At 41.6% G+C, this 21,438-nt stretch overlaps 1 protein-coding gene across 3 annotated transcripts in view; it reads right to left on the bottom strand.

The window, feature by feature from the left end:
• The window catches only part of LOC111565601 (zinc finger MIZ domain-containing protein 1-like), a 117,177-nt gene extending 103,540 nt beyond the window's left edge, over positions 1-13,637 (bottom strand). The window contains exon 1 of one of the 3 annotated variants that reach the window (XM_035946192.2): positions 13,398-13,637. The gene's annotated coding sequence lies outside the window, so the exon portion shown is untranslated. The remainder of the gene's footprint in view (positions 1-13,397) is intronic. The other 2 variants (XM_035946191.2, XM_023265768.3) reach the window with 2 other exon arrangements.
• Between the last annotated feature and the right edge of the window lie 7,801 nt (positions 13,638-21,438).

Genomic DNA, 21,438 nt, shown 5'->3' on the forward strand with positions numbered 1-21,438 from the left:
CTGATTTTTCCGGAGCTTAAAAAGACTCATAAAAGGCAGCTGAATTATCTGTGTTGCTGGAACCTGATCCACTGCCGGCTGACCTTTTCTACAAAGCAATATTAAACATAATATCTGAGTTAAGTGATTGCAATTTATGAGTCCATTTAACTTGATTCAATATTGGATGACAAATGATTACCTCTGTGAAGTAAAGCTTACGTACACGAAAATAACCTCCGCCATGCACAAACGCGGAGCTTTATCAAACTTAACAATCAGCTCAGTGTCTGTCTGCTGCGAGTCTGGCTCAGCGGAGGGGCTGAACAGAATTTTAAAAATGCATGACAAGACTAGAAGTAGAGGAAGAAGGAGAGGTTGCATATTAAACACACACATATCCTCGTGTTTTTTGTCCTTTTTGTGTGTGTGTGTGTGTGTGTGTGTGTGTGTGTGTGTGTGTGTGTGTGTGTGTGTGTGTGTGTGTGTGTGTGTGTGTGTGTGTGTGTGTGGCTCAAACTCCATTAAGCCAAAATTGATGTGTATTGAATAGATGTTGCCTCTGAATCTGGTCAACTGGCCAAATGGATTAAGTGTATCAAATCCATTTTCCTGAGTGCATTGAGGAAGTGTCAAAATGAAACATTTTCAATTTAGCCCTTTAAGGTCCAAGATTTCTTCATCTCGCTGTAGAACAAGCTGCTTACCCTGCAAAAACAGGCTGGAACACATCGCTTAAATGTGGCCCAGGCTTTAAATTAGCCCAACACAATCCACATATTTGATTCATTGTGCAGCCCGAAAAGGAGTTACATGACTTTCAGGCATCCAGCTCAGACTATAAAGAAACAATGTAGCCTACTTTGCACACTCCTCACTGCTCTCTTTTCAGCCACATCCTCTTGGATTTTATGACTCTGGTTAAAATGCAACCATTAAATATTCATGTGCGAGGGCTTTCACCCGTGAAGCAGCTCCCCCCCCTCACTCTCTCTCTGCTACGAGCTTTAGAGAAAGTGAGAAACTTTTTGATTTTAACTGACAGGAGCTAAATATTAAAAAAGAAGCTTTGGGAGTTCAGCAAAGTGTAGACTACTCCTCTCCAATATCCTTCCTCAGCTGATGTGAGCCTTGCCTTCTTGGCTTTCATCCTCATTGTTCTTAAAAATTTCACACTGTAGTGAGACTTGTAGAGTAAATTAACATGACAATACAAACTGTGGAGATTAATGAAAATAAACGCTCAGAAGCCCAACAATGACGTTCTGAAAAATGACGGTTGACAATCATTCCAAAGAGAACAGTGCGGGGTTTCTTCTTTTTTTTTAAAGTCATCACCACATGCATCATAAACTATATCTTTGAAAAAATATTGCTCATTAATTTTTCACTTGTTGTCTCAGCTGTTTATTATGCAAAACATTTCCTATCAGCAGCAAAAGTAATGGCACAAATAATTCATACTTTCCCCTCTCAGAACTCCTTGCATGTTAAAAATCCATGATTTACAGCCAGTTAAAGCATCTATTAAAAATTAAGGATGAAATTATGTCTTCAGGTATAGACGGCAGCATAAATAAGGCTGAAATGTGATTTTGCTGCAGCGAACATTAGGGAAATTTTTGAGGCTTTATTTGGGTAGATGTTATTCGCATACAAATCGAGGGATGCAACATTCAGGGCTTCTCCAAACAAGCGAATTTTCTAGACAAATGAAGCAACTGCTCAGACATGTGAGGCTCGAATCCAGTCTTTGTGCTCAAGGTGGCAGAACGCATGTATGACAACCGGCTGCCATAAGTTGATTTAACTGCTGAAAATTCATGAGGGGGGAGAAGTAAAAATGAAAGCCAACAATACTAGTGTTGTGCGAGAGCAGTGGAAGTGCAAGCAGCATGGAGAGTTCATTCATTCTGAACTAATCTTTTTAGCGATTTGGGAGTTACGATTCGTGCCACTCACTAATGAATGCGGGACTCCACTAATCATTAGGATATTTATGAATAATATTGTGTCGTCTAAGTGCTGCCACCAGCGAGTGTGCAGTCCATCACTGTCTGAGTTTGGACAGCGAGTGTATGAGAAGCATGCAGGACCGATTATTCTTTCATCAGCGTCTCCTGCTTCTGCACTGAGCAGCTGATTGAGACGAATCAAAAGGATTTTTTTCTTTCTCCTGCACTAGTTTTGAAAGAAGCCACTTGCCAGAAACTGAGTCAAACTTTCCATCGCCGCTCGTCGCCGTCTTTGATCCCAGACAAATAAGAAAACAAAAAGTGGAGGATGGCTTGTGAAACGCGAAGGCTTTCAGAGGCATTCTTCCACTTTTGGAAGGCTGCCCGCTCTTTTGAAAAGGGGGTTTTCTTCAAAGCAAAACACCCGGTGACATTACCCATTCTCCTCCCAATTAAAATTTATTGAAAACATCCAGAAAGCACTGTACGGCTATCATGCACAACTAGCTTGTCACAAACAAACAAATACAGCGATCACAGGGACAAAAAAGGGAAGAAAAAATGAATCCTTCCCTGGCCTTTTGAGTTCATAACCAGCATTTAATCCGCTGTAATGATTTACAATATGACAAGTCAGGCAAAATTTACTGTGACAGATTGAATGGGACCCAACATAAATATAATTACAGCTCACATGATCTTCTCCACCTCCCTCCTCCGAAAGAAGCGCACATAAAGATGATGCAGGATACACACCCTCCAGTAATTTGCTTTCTCAATTTGCTCCTTGACATCAGCTGGTGCCAAAAAATAGTAATAAAAAACAACAGCACAGCCACTAAGTACTGAGGATTTATTGTAGCCTGCAGTAGCAAGATCTGGATAGCAAGGCTGTTTTAGACATTAACTGTTGACAACTGAGACAAGAAAACCATGACATGACATTTGACCTCAACATGGAAGATATAGACAAAAGCAGAACTCTGCTTTTGTCAATATGTGGCGATTCTTCAAGCTGCACTTTCTCAGGAGAAGAGCTGAGAAAGTATAAAATATTTTCAGTCAGTTAAGCTGTTGCGTACTTTCTCAATTAATCAAGTAGTTGTTTGGTCAATGAAATGTCAGAAAATGTAGAAAAATGTCGATCACACTATCCCAAAGCCCAAGATGACGTCTTCAAATGTCTGGTTTTATCCACAATTGATAAAAGAGTAAAAAAAACTGAAAATATTCAGAAATTAGAGATTTTTTTCTTGAACAAATACTCAAAATGAATCAACCTCTACCTGCACCTCTATTGCAATGGATGCTTTTAAACTGACTATTATCATTAACTATTTCAATACACGCTAAATATTTGATAGAAATGTCAAAAAATGTATTAACTTCTCAAATGGGAAACACATTTTCAGCCTTTGTTATTCCTCTGTGATAGCAAATTAAATCGAACAAAACTCAAAGACACAATTTTAGACTTTAGTTTTCACAATTCTCTGGCATTTTATGTGCTAAATGAATAATCACTTAACTGACACATTAACAGAGCAAATAATAGTTAGTTGCAGTTCTGGTGTTCAAAAATAGAGCACAGACATCTTCTTACCAAGCTGGATTTTGTATATAATTTTAATTAGCATTTTAGCCTTTAAAAACTGTACAATTTAACTATAATTGATTGTATATAAAAAAGATGAAGAAGAGCAGTGATTTCTGCACTAAAATAAGCAAACTCAAGTTCAGATTTTAGAAAATACTTGACATGATGTCGCGGACACAAGAAAATTGGTGTTTTCGATGTGAAGGACGAAAAATGGCTTGACTGATATATCGGTTGGCCCGTAATATTGGCTGATACTGGTCTGTCACAGATGTAATGGTATAAATATGTTGTCCATATTTTGCTAATGTGGGAATTTTCTTTTACAAAACATAATACAGGATAAAATGCTTGGGGTATTTTAGAATTGGTGTCATCATGGAGTTTGTCCTGCAGAGTGGCGCTATTGCTTGCAGTAATCTCAATAGTGTCTGCAGCACATGTAGCAGAGCATGTATCACAGCTGAGCAGAGAGTGGTGCAGAGTACAGCCCATCATTTTCTCTTTTCAATGTAACCACACATATCTACAATTTCAGAATTTCTTACCCCTTAAAATCAGTATCACCCCTAAAAATCCACTATCACTATGTCGGGCTGTAAAAATGACTCTGGCAGCTTCTCTGCACACGTGCTGAAGAAATATTCTGGAAGAACAGAATCATGAGGATGCAAAAAATAAAATGAAAAAAAAACAACTAGGACAAGCATAAAAAGTCAGGAAAGTAGTGGTTGTAGCAGCCAGCCTCCTCTATTCAAAGAAAAGAGTCATAAAGTGTGTGTGAGAAGCAACAACACATTGGGGTAATTCTCTAAAAGAAACCCACTGTGGCCTCCCCTCCCTCCCTCCCTCCCTCCCTCCCTCCCTCGTGGCCGGCCCAGATTAGGTTTCGCATTCCTACCTCGCAAATAACACACACACACACACACACACACACACACACACACACACATACACCAAAGAGAGTGCAGACAAAGAGGTGGAACGAGACACAGACATTTTTGTTAAGACATTTCTGACCTCAGACTATTTCATCTCACTGACGGTGTTTACACCGTGAGTCAAGCACAGGGATATCTGCTCTCTTGTTCTTCATCCAAGACTTGAAGCATCGACCCCTCCCTTCTTCCCTCCCTCCCTCCTGTAACACTCCCTTCCATCACCCTTCATGCTAATGTAACACACATTAGTGAAACCAGCCGCACACACTGCGCACATCCATGGTGACACGAAGGATGCTGGGCCCTCGGGTGAGCCATCTCTTTCTCCCCCTGCCTCCCTCTTTTCCTCCCCTCCCTCCCTCCCTCTCTCCTCTCCACATGCCAGGCACATCACGGGTGAAGCCTCGCACCACAGCGTCTGTGACTCAAACATGCCCTCCTTTTAGAGCAGATGGTCAAAAATAGCGTCCACTGTCAACATTTTTGTAAGCCGTGGGACCCGTTGGGCCACACACCGTTTGCCAAGAAGGAGTAGGGATGCAATATATATCTATATCTATATACATAAATGTGTATGTATGTGTGTGTGTGCTTGGGTGTAAAAATAATCTTGTCCACAGCTTTTCTCTGTTTGATACTGACAAAGTAAAAACACCCTGTTGTTGAGCTTATGCAATCTGCACCTATAAAGAGGAAGTGTGAAGTGTGTCTGCATATGCGTCTCACTGTGTTTTTTACATCCAGGCAATTAATTAGCATTCATCATCAGCAGTAGTTGCTGTTATAATATCTGTGATTACTATTAGTGTGAAACAATCTCTTGGGGTTTTTTTTGGTTTTTGTTTTTGTTTTTTTGCAGCCCGTCTCCCGAAGCTGAGGATGGGACGGGACGCTGCGCCGGACGCGGGGACACAAGGAAACAGACAGGACGTGTTTACAGAAGAGTTATTTAAAGTCACTGCTGGGACGGCAGCACACGTGGCCACGAGCCATATTTTTGTCACCTACATGCTGTGTGGGGACACGTCTCCTGCCCTGAAATCCACCAGTGTACCTATTGGCTCGGATTTCAATTCCTTTATTTTCCAGCCATATTTTGCTATATTTCTGTTATTCAGAAATGAGGCTACTCAGGAATGCTCATATTTGACATTTTGACTGCATTATACATGTTCAAGGACACAGATTTTACCAGGAAACAGCAAACATCTGTCCATAAATAGACAAAAGAGCTAGTGAGTGTTGCTGGAATCTAAGAAGCATGTTCATGAGATGTTCTCTGCCTCAGTACTAATAGCAAAGATATTTTTCTATGTTTTTATGTATCTGCTTTGGCACTACAGTTCCCATCATGCTTTTGTGATGTAAACAACACATATTATGTTGCCATAGATATTCCAAGATAGCTTTGGGCTACGCCTGAGCCCAGTTTCTCACGCTGCCTCAGATTCTAGCTGTGCCCGTTCACACTCCAAACAGCATCTGCATTACTCTGACTCTGAAGAAAGATTTTACATTTGAGCAGACAAGATCAAGGGGCTCATGCATAAAAAATATGTCAACATTTATGGATATTAGTGCAGGATCGACGACAGGAACGGTTCTATCACCGGTGATTAAGATGCAGAACAAGAGGAGCGCCGTGTCCGACCCATAATGCATCACTTGGATGCTAAGGGTTAATGTATTCCACCCCATCCAGTGCTGAGACTTCTCTCATGCTCTTCTTTCACTGCCCACAGCTGTCACGTCAGTGTATCAGCTCCGGTCCGTGATGCATGCCTTGCACCTGGGTAACCGACCGCACACAGACACCGTGTTAGCATGAGGGTACAGTGTAAGCTGACATACAGGCTGTGGGTGTGGTGTCACTGCTGTCTGCACTTCATCATCAGCAAACAGTTTTTGTTTGCGAAAAAAAAGAAAAAAGAAAAAAAAAACGGCCGCAAAAGAGGGCAAAATCACATTAAATTAACAAAGCACTGATAACAGAGAAACTCCGGCACGCAGATGCTGCAAGGATTAGTCAATTTAACAGTTGATCAACAGCTGTAACCAGCTTCTCTAATGTGAGGCGGCTTTTCTGTTTTCTATAATTGTAAATTGAACATGTTTGTGTTTTGGACTGTTGGCTGCACAAAACAAGCAATTTGAAGGCGTCACCTTGGGCTCTGGAAATTTGAAAGTTACCATTTATTTCTTAGACTCAACGATTAAGCAATTCACCAAGAATAAAGGTTGATGAATGAATGAACAAACAGGTTTTTGAGCGTCATCATAAGTGAGATGCGTTCACAGATGGGGCTAAGACAACAGCCTACAAGGAGATGGACCCCTTTAAAGTTATTTTTGAGCTCAAAACTACACAAATCTCAAAAGTAATGAACGTAAAATGCTCATTTCCCCAAGAAGGAAACCTTAACCCCAATGTTCACAAAGCTTGCAGATGCTTTTTGTGCTGCTACTGTGTGTTGAAGACTGAAAAATTGCACTTTACCGACATTTGTTGGGCTCCGTGTTAGACATGTGTTTCCTTTCAGTTTGGGAATCATGACAGTGGATAGAGGAAAAGACGGACGGCTTTGGGTGGAAAAGTATTAGCGTTAGAGTGAGAAGTCTCTTTTCGTGATCCTGTGTGGCTGCTCAGATTAAATCTGCTATTGACGTATTTGTCAGGAGTGAAGCTCTGCCTGATGACACTGAGTTTTTGCATTAATGTAGTACATCTGGCAGGATTTTCATACATGCTGAGGTTTCAGATGCAACAATGAGTGCTCTGCGTTTGGTTGTCTCGCTGCTTTAAAGTGAGAAGAATTGATGTATTTTTACCCACCAATGCAAACCAAAAGGTTGTTGGGTTGCTGTCTCGTGCCAACATCAATGAAAAAGAATCAAACCACAACAAACAAGAGGGAACCTGATGATGCTAATCTTTGATTTAAAGTGTCACAAGTACTGAAGTGCGGGTGCTGCATGAGAATAAAAGCTGCAACGCCCTTTCTACTTGGGGTCATCTCCGACTTCGCCACGGCGGCTATGCAAAGGAGAACAGGTGAGATGCAAAACAATATTTGAACAGGAGGCTTCTTGCTCGTCGACATGCGGCAACAGAATGATTTTTTTTATCTACTTTGTGTTTTACATCTCGATAACAAACTTGAAAGCGTTTGACATTTGTGTTTGGGAGGGGAGGGGTGGCGGCAGTGCTTGGGAAAGAGATTACCCTCAGACCTTTTCTTTGAGAGCAGAGAGAGAGAGAGAATGGGGGAAGGACGTTCCTTGTGTATTAGTAAATCCCAGTTAATTTTCCCTGTCAGAGAACAATGAGATATGGACCCCCGCGGGCTCTGTTGAATGTAATTCCACCACTTGCTCAGAATCACCTTCATTACTCATCAGAGGTGTGGATCTCTCTCTCCTAACACACACACAAAAATCCTCCGGAGTGCACACACTAGACACTGTGATGCTTCAGCCCCTCCAGACTCTTGCCAGCACCCATTTTTGATAGTGAGATTACACCTCTTGAGACATTTTCAAATTTTTGAGAGCAGCTGCTAGTTTCACAGTCTGTGCTGAAATTTAAGAGGGGGAATACGTCTGCTGTGCAACACCATCACATGCCGCAAGATTCTGACAACGCTTCAGGGAGTTCCCAGGTTTGGACCTTGTTTAATTTATGGAAGCTGAGAAGAAGAAGAAGAAGAAGCTCTGGAGAAGCTGGATGTTATTCATGATTCAGAGCCATTCATTTACACTTAACACTGTGGTGATGTGCTATGTCATCATCGTGTATGTTTTTCACAGCATGTCACATTTAACATGTATGAGCCTGCGACTGCTGGGGGCCTAGAAAGCTCCAATTATATCAATCGCGGGTTAAGAGTCACAGATTGAATGCTTTTTTTTTTTTACATCTTTACATTTTTTATAACATTGCACTTGGAAACAAAACATGGAAACAAAGTATTATCAGATTTTAATTGCGTTTAAATTTAGCTTCATATGTAGCTTCCATGTTATCCATACATGAGCACTGCTTTTACTACAACAAACAAAGCACAATAGTGGATCCTAGGGCTGCAAATGATCATTTTCTTGATCAACTAATTGTTCAAATGCTAGAAAATAGTGAAAGAAAGACCCAAGGAGAGGCTTAAAACCTCAAAAATATTCAATTCACAGTAAATGAAACAGAGAAAAGCAGCAAATACTTATACATTTGAAGCTGCAAACATAACATATTTGGGTTTCCTCTCCATAAATAACTTTTAAGCAAAACAATCAACTAATTATCACCTATTAATCAGGAGATATGTGTTTTCTGTTCCGTCAAACTTCCCCTCCAGCGTGGGTGCAGCTGTAAAAGGAGGCAGGCCTATTGTTCAGACTAACAAGGGCCGCAGAGGTCACTTGCATTTTCACAAGAGTTTTGCCAGAGGGGTTGGGGAAGCAACCGGCGCACCGCTCTGTTTGGTGTGGATCTACACGAAAGCTTTTTCTATAAAGTCGCATCATTCCCAGTCTATTATAAAGAGGGATAGATTAGATTAAGTGAGATTATGCGGAGAGGGGCTCCCTAAAAAGAGCAAAAATAACACACTCAGGACTTAGCAGGCGAGTCAACAGTGGGATTAAGCCAAAAGAACATGTTGAAATCCAATGCTAATATGCACAATGGTCATCCTTCCACAGGCTCGACGTTTAAAGTGGTCTCAAATGTTGTCACTTCAAATTTCTCGAGCGATTCTAACAGCTGCCGTGGCAGCAATGAAGGCTCAGACGAATTCTGGCCGGAAAACTGAAACAAACACACAATTTCACAAATCTCAAAATCCAAAATGCGGGTTATTTGTCTTCTTCTGCATCAGACTGTCATCCCTGTCTCCCCTCCTGTCAAGCCCTGTCTCTGTGAACGCAGCCTGCACAATAACAACTCCTATCACCATTGCAACCAAAAATATGCACAAAGTGGTTGCACACTCTAACATGATTAAATGATGTGTGGTCTGGCGTCACTCCCAGCACCTCTCCCATCCTTCGCTCTGCTCTGTATCTCCCTCCTGCACGAAAGCAAACACACACACAGACAGATTCCCTTTCCCTGAGCCGTGTTTTGAAAATAGAAGCTTCATATTAACAGTCAACAGTCAAGCTGACAGGTACAGTCTGACCATTCGCTCCACCGTAGAAAGAAAAAAAAAGAGCTACTCGGTGGATATCAGCGCGGTACACATGTTGCTGCAGCTCTATGTCACAGAGGTGGAGCGTCGCAAATCATCCCAAACACACACATGAGGAATGCAGAATAACATGTGTGAGAAGAATACAGTGGCATCATGGACAGCAAACACTTATTTTGTTATTCTGAGGGCTGGAAGAAGTATTTAGAGCATTTACTGAAATAAAACCAGCAGCATCACAGTGTAAAAATACTGCATTAAATGTTGTAGCTGATCAAAGTAGAGCCACATTTAACTAGTGGTACAATCAGTGTTTCTAAATATGAAGGTCAGAACCCCCTCCGAGGTCTTTCAAGTAAATCTGAAGGGTCAACTGGGAAATAACTGAATATAAAAGAACAAAAAAAGGCGCTTTATGCTCATTTATCTTGACTGATTTTCACAATTTGTAATTTTCTTGTGAAACATTCCGAAGTAAGAGATAAAAATCACTCTTGGGTGAAACTCATGGGCAACTTGTGATGAAAGGATTACAAGTACACTTGCATCATTTTAAGGGGTCACAAGCTGGTCACACTCACTGCAAAGTTCTTGCACACCAGAGAGTCTCCGGGACAGACTGTGAAACAGCCAAAAGCTACAAAAAGAATCCTGCATACTGTCCATCGCTTTCAGTTTGTGCTTGGCTTTAGTTCTAAAAGAAATCTAATCTTATGTAAGTGTGCAGGATTCATTTTCGGTTCTTTCACAAGCAGTTATCAGTCAAAAAGGTTGAGAAACTGTAGGTGAATTTATAACACTGTGTTGTGTTGTTATCAGTTCTGTATGCTTAATTATTATCTGCAAAATAACTATTAACTACAGCTGTAAAAAAAAAAAAGAAAGAAAAAAAGCCTTGTATTTCCATCTGAAATCATGTAGCACAAAATGCCTACATAATGTATTCAACCACTACCTACCCAAAACAATCCCACTAGAATAGATGCTGCGCTATTAAAACAACCCTCCACAATGTCGTAATCGCTCCCAAGTACCAGGGATTATTACAAACTAAGTGCTGTTTGACACCAAGGTAAAGCTCATGATTAAACTGCTCCAACTGCCCAGTGACACACTTTCTGTGGGCTTGCCCTGCACTCTTCCTTACCCTTTGAAAATAGCCATACCAGCAGAGTGACTCATCCCAGGAGTTCATTCTGTTGAGCAAAGACAACACAAAAAGGACCTTGAGCGAAACCTACACAAACCTCCCACAGGCTCTGACCGTGGAGGGAAGAGCAGCCGGTCGCCTTTTTCCTGTTAGAGTGCTTAAGAGAGCTCTCGGTACGCAGGAGCTGCTCGCCACAAGCGGAATTCCCAAGCCGAATCAATAACATTACGACATTATACAACATCTAACAGCCCTGTTTACCAGCTACTTAAGTACACATTGTTGGTAAAAGCAGGTTTAGGCTGCAAACCTCTGGGACGGGGTTAAGTTTTGTGAGAATAGTGCAGATCAAACTGCTCTGACACATTTCCAAAGCAGCATATTTCAACTTTTTGGGTGGAAAATGGTTTTGCTCCTCTATGTCGTGTCTCCTGAACATTTCCAGACAAAAGGAGCATCACATAGACAATATTTCAGTAGGTGAGCGCAGCTAGTTGCAACACAGCGGCTCTCCTCGCAGACTGGCCAGCAGTGCTGCTGGAGGTAATGAGGCCTCTTGTGTGTCCTCTCTGATCTGAGAGTTGAATAATTTCCCATGTGGCACAGCCATTTCCAGCTTCCGCCTTTACTCTCACCACGTCGGGTGGGTGGAAAGGCGAGAGCAAAAAAAAAAACCCCTCCACCCTGCACTGACAACGTGTTGCCTTTGTCAATCCACAGTGCCACCCACAGACCTCAGCCTGGCTGCAGTCCAGACAAAAAGAGAAGCTTGGAAAAAAAAAAAAAAAAACATACGCCAGATTTGGTTTGAAATAAATCCAAAAGTTTTATTTTCTCTGTTTACTTCCAGGTTTTGCTTCGCTAATCTGTGTCAGACGCAGCTTCCCCTTTTGTCCCTGCACAGTTTTATTCTGTGCTGCTATGTGCTGATGCTTTTCACTGGTCAGTGGGAAACTGAGAGTTAATAAATGGTCTACTTCAGCGCCCAGACACACGTGCTGGGTTGCAGATCTCTGTTTCAATGTGTCTTTTGTTTGACGGCTGGTGTTTCAACATCCTCAACTTGAATAGAAGAAGGTCAGCCTGGTGGGGTCTGCCCCATGGTTATTCAGGAGCCCAACCTGGGGCCCCTCAGTGGTGGGGTGACTGGAGAAGGAGGGGATGGGACAGAAAAGCCTCCTCCTCTGTCTGACACCACCCTAATCTATGAAAACCGCTGGAAGTTTTAAGTTTCCCCACACAAGCAGCGCTCAATCACACGTGCCGTCAAGTGCTTGAGATGCACACAGATTGGAAAAGCTGGTCAAACATAGGAGCAGGTGTACGAGGGTGGCAGCTCCCTACTTTGACATCGCCTCCCATCTTACATCTGGGCTGAATCTGAAAGTTTTTTAAAACAGCAGAGTTGAGAAACCTGTCAGTTCAGAGGTGGCAGCTGCTAAACCCAAAGACACCCTTCAGATTACATGAGAGAAATGTAAACAAGGCTGCTCAATAGCTGCTATCCACACACAAGTTTAACACCCCCACAGCAGCAGCTCAGTCCAAAACAGTCGCCTGTGCACAGGACAAATTCGGATGCGGCGGCAGCTAAAAGCAGACATGAGGAGAATGAACTTTTCAACAACATAACAAAAACAGGAAGGGCTCTCCTGGACATCTCAATAAAAGCAGACGAGAAACATCTGCTCATATGTTTGCTTGTTTGATGCTCCCAAACTGGGATTTCGAGAAATAAAGAGCATGTGTACATGACAGAAGCTCTCCCTCCTCTCATTGACAATGGTTAGGAAGTAAAAGAGGGAACAGAGTCTAGCTTACTTTTTCCACTTGGCCATGCTTTTGGCTTCCTGGACAGATGTACAGCAAGTGAGAAGGAGCCCAGTTCTGCATGAGAGAGGGCCCCTCAATTCCAACTGGTTCCATATTCAGACAGCAGGAATTTGGGGGAGTCAACTTGTTAAACCCCTATGAAAGCTGTAATGACCTACAGCAGGAGATCTGCGGGCTGTGACATGAATGTTTCTATATTTAATAGTAGCCAACACATGGAATCAGAAATGAAGACTCAATGTGACATTCAATGAACAACCCGCGCACTGCAGTGACCGTTGTCTTGCCACAGTTATTCTCCAGCTTTGCACCGTTAAACCCACATCAGTCAAACCATGTGCACATCATCATCAGCAGCAGCAGTAAAGGAAAAAGGTGAAAGCAAAGGAGCACCTTCCAGACCACATTTACGCATGATGTATTCTGCGAGCCGAAAACGCACACAGGCTGCCACAATGTAGCCTCCAAAGCCCCAACGCGTTAGAGATCAACGCGGCATCTGCTACTAACGAAATGCACAACCTGCTTAACAGCCCGGCGGTTCAGTCCCGATGGCACAGAGCTGCGTGTTAGTAAATAAAAAGCTGCGGTTTATAATCACGGGCTCCGACGCGCTCCTCGGTGCCAGTTCAAGTGGTCACTCTATTGTTGGGAAACAATCTGAGCCAAAGTGGAAACAAAAAACCTTTTTCCCCGAGACAGGCAAGCCTCGCAGCGCGACACCGGGGAGCGAGCAACGTTAAGTTTGCGGCTACTCACCGGGTTATGAAGCGGAGAAAGTCCTCGGTACAAAATATTCGGCGTCTTGTTTTTAAATATCTTCCCTCCTCACGGCCACTGAGAATGGGCTCAGCGTCAGTGGGTGAGTAACTGAATAGACTCGGAGAGAGCGCAGTAAGTTGAAGTGTCAAATTACATTGGCTATTCTATTACCAAAGGGACCCATGCTCGGTGGCTGCTGACAAAATGTGTCGCGGATTTTTATGCGCGCCGGCGAAGCCATCGGGGGAGAGAGAGCCGGGAGCCGGAGCCGAACTGTCGCTCAGCTCAGCAGCCATCTGGTATCTGGATCTTTGCTGGAGAGACCCCGCTCTGAGTGTGGTAGCTGTCGACCAGGACGCTCTACCGCATTGTGGAGACATTATCTCGATTTTTGGGGATGATGGATTTTTACGCACGTAAATAGATGATGGTTCCGGCTGTTTTATGTACATATCACACACATTATGGGTATTTATTGCAATTTGAAAATAAATATTTATCATATAACATCTATTAAAGCAACGCTGATATGAAGATACAGACACAGAATACAATAATGCTGCCAATATCAGCTTGATAATACTAATTTTGGCGTTGACGTGGATAAAATTAGAACCTGCTGACTGTAATTCTGATAATAAATATAACACAAGCTTTCAGTTTATCATCTGTGTGTATTAATAGAAACTACACAACAATAATACATGTAATACGGTAGTCTAATAAACAACAACAATTACGCGCACGGCAGCCCCGTGCGCATTTTACGCACACACGCGCGTCGTCCTCCCTGCGATCCTCCTCGGAACTGACGCCACCTTCCGTGTTTTGCAGGTCGCCGCTCTCTGATGGAAAGCTCTGAATAACAAAGACATGTTTGAGAGCAGCAGCGGCATCAGCAGCAGCAGCAGCAGCAGCAGGCTGGGCTGAGCGCTGACGTCAAGGAGCCATGACTGTGCCAAGCAGCATCCAGACTCCCCGTGCACCCCACACACACACACACAAACACCCATAAACACACACACGGTGACCTGCTGCTGCACACTGTGGCCTGTTTGGAAGAAGCCATGTCAAAAGTTACCAACACACCACCCTCCTCCCTCTGTGACTGAAGTTGTGGATGTGATCAGGGTCACAGTGGACTTTTCCCTCCTCACTCTTATTTTAGAAGTCATCACACAGCAGATACACCCCGCTGCTGCTGTGTCTGGACCCTTCCGATACCCCACCTCCACCTCTCTGGCCTGTGTGCATCTACCCCAGCTGTCTAACATAGAGGGAGGGATGGGCTACAACAATAGGCACCATTTGTCCTGCTAAAAGGTGACAGGAAGCATTGATTCCAGCCTGTCCGAAGCTTGTAAGCCAACCCTGAATGAGCTAATGGGAATGTTTCCCTCTAACTAACAGAGACTGGAACAATTTTAAGTGGTTGAATTTTTTCTGGGTGCAGGAGTGAACTTTTGATTCCAGAACCCCATCAGTTTTATTGAGCTGTTAATTGCAATAAAGCCCTCCGGTGTTCGATAAGGTGATTGTTGAAAGGTGCACCATAATCAGCATAAATCTGCACACAAAGATTGAACGATAGAAGCAAACAAAGAAGTAATTGGCACACAGACAAAAACTAAGTTGTATCTAAATCACTAATGATTTGGTTTAATTAAAGCCAGATATTTGTCTTACTCTAGTGCTCAGCAGGAAGTGCAAGAGGCAAATTAATAATAATAATAACAATAAAACTAAAATCAGCTTTTACTAGTTGGCTTGTACTAATCAAAACTGTGCCTTTTATATCCCAAATACAATTCGATTTTTGGATTTCTCTCTATAATATGATATTGTAAATCCTTCACCTTACAATGTGACATGCCCTGAGTGGATTTAAGTTGTAAATTTGTACTATATTAAAAAAAAAACTTTTGATTTGTATTAAGTAATCCAAATGAATCTATGATGTAGAAGCTTCAGTAGTTTCTCATATTTCATATCATACAGCTAATACTAAGTGCAGTCAGGCAGCCGTTCCTGGAATTCTTAAATCATCACTTATCAAAGAGCTTGAAATAGCTCCCATTCACCTACTTAAGTGTGTCACACTCAGCTGAAAGAACTACAAGCATGTGGTGAGTTTCTTGCATGTTTAAATATCTCAGCCACCAAAGTACTTTCACATTTCACACCATGACAGGTAAAATTCAGAGTAAGCGCAGCTGCTCTTTCCCAAAATACAGGAATGTGATGCATGCTCCAACAAAAATAAGACTTCATTATTGACCTTTCTCATTTTTTGGATTAATATTGGGCCATCATGTTAAAAAAAATCCTCCGTGTAGCATCACGCTGGGATGTTCTGAGAGTGATCGACTTGTCAGACCTGTGATCACAGTGTTGTGACACCTCTATGGAGATGGTGTGATGTCTGTGATGAGACAGACACACTGATCCAGAGGGGAATTTTCCCTCATCACAACTGGGTCAAGGACACCCAGTCAAACACGGTCTGTCAACCAAACGCTTTTTAAAAAAATATCATATGCGAAGTGATGCTCAGCAGCGCAGCATCATCGATGTGCACACTCAGTGTGACATCAGATTGGCCTGATATGCTTTACTGGCAGGGGTGTGCTGGTTCGGAGGTTAACGCTGTCACACCACAGCGAGACGCACACAGGTTTGACTGCAGCCTTTTCTGAATGGAGTTTCTGTATTCTGCTCATGCTGACTCTGGTTTCCTTCTCCTGTCAGCAGCGGTGGATTAGAGACCATAAGGCCTTAACCCTCAAGGAGGCACTACAGGCAGCAGAGGTGGAGATCATGAATAGGTTTGCAGACTTAAAGCTGTATAATTCAACATTTTTAGATCAACAAGAGGTCAGAGGTTCCTATAGACGTTATCACTAGGGGGTGTGCACTGACATTTTGAGGGGCTGTTGCTCTAACTTGAAGACCCCATTCTGATTTTTGATGTCACCCATCAAAATGTACCTTAGTGGTATAAGATATGATCCTTTAACTAACCACAAACTGATATTAAATTAACCAAATTGCTTTAGATTTGCTAGAAATTAATGATTTTTTTAAGTTACACAGTTAATTTAAGGTAACACATTATTGGAGATATAGTCTCTTATAAAGTAGTTCAAGCAGCAAAAATAATTTGCATCATTGAGCTTAACATTTATCGGTCTGGTTGTAAATAAAGTATGATCCAGCATGACACTCTTTCATTTGATTACTTCTTAGAAACTCCAGAATCTACAGTGTGCAAAGCATTTAAACTTTGGGGAAACATTATTGAGACCAATATTTGTTTCAGACATAAACCTCAGTTGATTCTGAGTTGAGATTATACTCATCATGTAAACACTTAAAGCAGATTTTGCAGATGTGGTTCACTATACATTTATTAGGCTTCATTTCATCAATATGTGTTACATTAAATCCACTAGACTCTCATATGTACATGTCTGATGTGTCTCCCGACTCTCTCTTTGCCCTGAAGAATTGTGGTTAAACTGAATTATTAGAATTAAGTATATCATTTTCCACAGCATTAACCATTCAAACCTGCTCACGCATGCTATCACAATTATTTAAAATAGCAAGTTTCTCATATATATATACTTGACCTGTTCAACAATTCTAATCATTTCAGATCCAAATGTCCAACTCAACTGTCAGCTTTCATCTCTCATTGCAACTACAGTGCAGCTGAATGTTCATTGCCATGATGCTGACAGCAGCTTGAGTCCGTGATTCCTGGTGAAGGCCAGGAATTACATTTGAGCAGTTCATATCTGGTTTAGTGTGTCAAAATATGCACTAGAATACAGAGCAATGATGACAAGTCATTTTGGATTCCATGATCATAGTTTCAGGCCTTAGTATCCCTTATTTCACAATAGCTGTTAGAGGTATTTTACTTGATCACCAGGCTCTCTAGTATTCTCTAAACTGAAGCTTTTGGGGTTAGCTTCCAACAGAAAAGCACTTTCTTTATTATTATATGGAAAATATAACATCATTGTAAAAAGGACGGATGGATGGATGGATGGACAGATGGATGGATGGATGGATGCTTTGCTAAAGACAGTCTACTTTTCTGGAATCTATCAACTTGAAATTACACTTAGTCTCTTTAAACTACATTTCTTCCAATTTTTCTGCTTTCACTCAACTACCATTTTCTTCGAGTAAGATTACAGAGCAAAGAAAAGGAAACAACGGCAAGTCTAACTAAAAAAAATCAGGTTTTAGGGTTAACATGATTAACCCCAAAGTAAAGCGACATATTTGCTTTATTCTTGGGTGAAGCAAATACCAAAACTGGAAAAAATAATTGAAACTTCAAGTTGAAAAAGCTCTTAAAAAGTGATTTGCAGCAACAGAAACTCCTAATTTCAGAGGAATCCAATGATTTAGGTATATTATGTGAACTGGTGTCAATAATATTACTTCCTTAATATAATTTGGATGTTAGTAATTGAAAGAATTTATTGAATAAAATAATAAAATGCACATTTATAGTACACTCTGTATTTATGATTATTTGTATTTATGATTTTATGATGAAATGTTTATTTTTAATTCATTATTAGCTAACTTCCAACCTTAAAAAGTGCTGTTGAGAGGTGGGAAAAGACTACTTGACATTTCTATCGTAAGTCTCCACCTGCAGGCCTGCTGGTTGTCTGAATGAAGCTCTGCAAATTCCCTCAGCTCTTTTTCTCTTTGATGAAATCTTCACTTTTGGAAGACAACTTCTTACCCATATGTTAGTCTGCTAGCTTCCCAGCTAAGATCGGTAAATGTCTGATACAAGGCAGTCTTGCACAACATGATGCAAATGTGACAAGCTGTGTTTTATTGGGAAGCACATGTGAGTCCTATTGGTTATACAGTTAGTCATTTTCATCCAAGTTTAGATGCTACAGAGTCATATGACAAGCATAGGACGTCTCTTTATATCACGCAAAGGAGGCAAATCTATGAAAAAGGAATAAAAAATTAGATTTTAGCAATCATGGGATTCTTGTATTCTTGCAGCCCGAAGAGTAAAAACTTTTTGTCTTTTTTACCCTAGAGCATCAGCTCAGCCAAAAATGGCCAAATGGGCTGTTGCTTAGGCAAATACAGCTACATCCAGTAATTGTTGAGATATTTTTCTCTGGACCACGGTGATGGATTGATAAAACAGCTTATTAAAGTGATAATTAGCTAATATAGCTCGCATTACTGTTATGTTTGGAGTTGGATTTGCTGCCTCCAGGTGGCTAAAAATGTGTTAAAACAGGTTTAAACAAGAAAAGCACTCAGAGAGAGCAGCACTCCGCCAAGGCTGCTTAGCCATCGTTTCATTTCCAACAGCTGAAATCTTGAAAAAAGTCGTGGCAAAAATCACGGCACTATAGACTGTGGCCATTTAATATAGATGTACCCATAAACTAAATGACCTTGCGCTGAGCACAAGCGTGTGTTATGCATGTGTACATTATGTACGGATACCGAATGGCGTGATCTAAATATGTAGCGGGCAGCGGGAACTGATGGGACTCAGAAACCCAGAATTTAATCAATTGTTCCCTGTATAAATCCCTATAAGTCCACAATGGTCGATTTGTAGTAGGATCGCAATCAAGTGATCATCAGCAAGCAGCTGACATGGTGTTCACTTGTAGTCATAGTTACAGTAATGCTATCTCGCAATGATACAGAAATCTTTAACAAATCTGTGGATCCAGGCTATAAGGCGCACCACTGCCAAAATCTAATCAGGCGGTCCTTGTGTCATTTCTGATTTTCCCTGAAAATTTCATCCAGATCCGTTCGTCCATTTTTGAGTAATGCTGCTAACAGACAGACAGACAGACAGACAAACCAACGCCGATTGTCACATAATTCTGGCGAGGCTCCGCCTCCTTAGTGGAGTAATAAATCTGTGTAGATTCTCTGTCATCCTCTAGAGTTTCAGTGAATGCAGCTGGACTCCTCTTAGGTTCTTGAAGACATTTCACCTCTCAGGAACTAAAGAAACCTCTTGGATGAGAGCTGAAGCACCTTCAACAAACTAAAAGAGATGAGCAGTTGCTTTATCAAGGTCTGGTTTATATAAATGCATCCCATCCTAATTCATCAAACTCATAACTTACTACTTCTGCATTTTTTCATCCCATTCTTCAGTTTTCATTAAGTTCAGCCTGTTCCTGGATCAGACAGTTTTGTTCCGTTCAGCACAGTGAGACGGAGTCGCCACATCATGTATCTTAGTGTGTCTTTTTTAAAGCCCGTCGCCTATCATGGATTAGTTACCAGTTGGATTTTGGTGCTTTCATCAATGCAAACAGCTGCTGATTCAGTCAGCGATGATTACTGATAATTCAGTACATGCAGTTCAGCTTGAGGATTTGGTGTTAAAAGATTTATTTGATCATGTGCTGAACATCCAACAGACAATTCCGAGGCACTAAACTGTGGACTCCTTTCTGCCAAATACAGTTAGAGCACAGTTTCTCTTTATGGCTATTTCTTTGTGCAATCAGTCCCTTGAATATTTGTAATTTTTTTTTGTTTTAACTCCATTTTTGTCTTATGAGTGATGTAACTAAAGACCAACATCCTAAACAAGAAAATACATTTTCTAATGAAATCCTTGTGTTTGAGTGGTTTTCTGTCTCTGTCTGTCAGCAAACATGTCTCTTATAAATCTTGTTTATATATTAATAATTGTTGTAAAAGAAACAGGATCCTGCAAATTCCATTTTTTCCAACATAATGAGGAAACTTTTTGTATTTGCAAGGCTGCCTGATGTTTCTGCACATTGTCACCATTCAAGTCAAATCGCTTGTTAAAGGTTAGGAAAAAAATAATCATTTTGGCAAATAATGTCAGCAGTAGTGACACAAATCTTGTATTTTTTGCTATTTAACATGAACCATAATCTTTCCCCAGCCTTAACCACAACATAAACCTGATTACACATGGGATTCTGTAAATAAACGTAATTTCTAGGAGATTATTTGACCTTTTTTAAGGAAATTTGACTTCCTCTCTGTCAATTTTTGCATTATATTAGGTGGATTTTTTGTCATAATAGGTTCAAAGTAGACGACTGCCATAAAGAAGATCACAGGAGTAAAAATCCTGACAGATTTCAAGTTGGAACTTCAGAATAAGGATAAGGCCCAAGTTCACTTACATTTTCTTCCAAACATTCACTGCTATTTTCTTCTTCAAACTTTCAAAGCCACTTTTATGTGCTAAATTTTTCAAATGGAGTACAAAGCACGTTGCTTATGTTGGACCCCCGCATGTCCTGCTGCTCCTTACATAAAAACAGCACAATGTGATCTTTGAAAGCGTAGGCAGCGACATGTCTGTGTTCTCATTTACAGTTCCCACCTGGTTTATGAATGAACAACCGCCGGGCTCCAGAGACCGGCCCACATCCTCCGCAACCAGCCAACCAACCACTGGCTGGCTTCCAGTCTAAATGTGTTCTCAGTGCACACTTTGCTCCGCTGTGGACCGAGAGCTCACGCTGCTAGGTGGGATGTCAGAAAATACGGAGAGAGACAGCGCCAGAGACGTACATTCCCTGGGGTCAAGTTACTGTGATGTTCAGGAAACTGTGCTTTGTGACACTTTCTTCGGCTGAACTGGAAAACGCCTGCCGTGGATGACAGATTTTGTGCTTCTGTTTGGCCCAGCCTCTTTGGTTCATGCGCGTCTTTGCTCCCAAACAAATTACCGGGAGTCTATGGGGTTGTGTGTGACCTGGTGACAGCACTGCAGGCTGAGCTGTGGAGTCTGGTCAACAAACAGGAATGCAAAGGACGGAGGGAAACAGCAGGGCAATTAGGAGGAGGGGGACAGGGCTCGGCTACTGCACTCGATTTGACAAAAAGGCATGAGGGAAATGTGTTAAACCCCATTGATTCTCATTACGGCGGGAGAGGCAGACAGGAAGGGAAGAAGAAGAGACATACCTAGACAGGTTGTGGTGAAGCCTCCTGACAATTTCTTCCTCCTCCATTT

Source organism: Amphiprion ocellaris, chromosome 18 (assembly GCF_022539595.1).
Source record: "Amphiprion ocellaris isolate individual 3 ecotype Okinawa chromosome 18, ASM2253959v1, whole genome shotgun sequence".
NCBI lineage: Eukaryota > Metazoa > Chordata > Actinopteri > Pomacentridae > Amphiprion > Amphiprion ocellaris.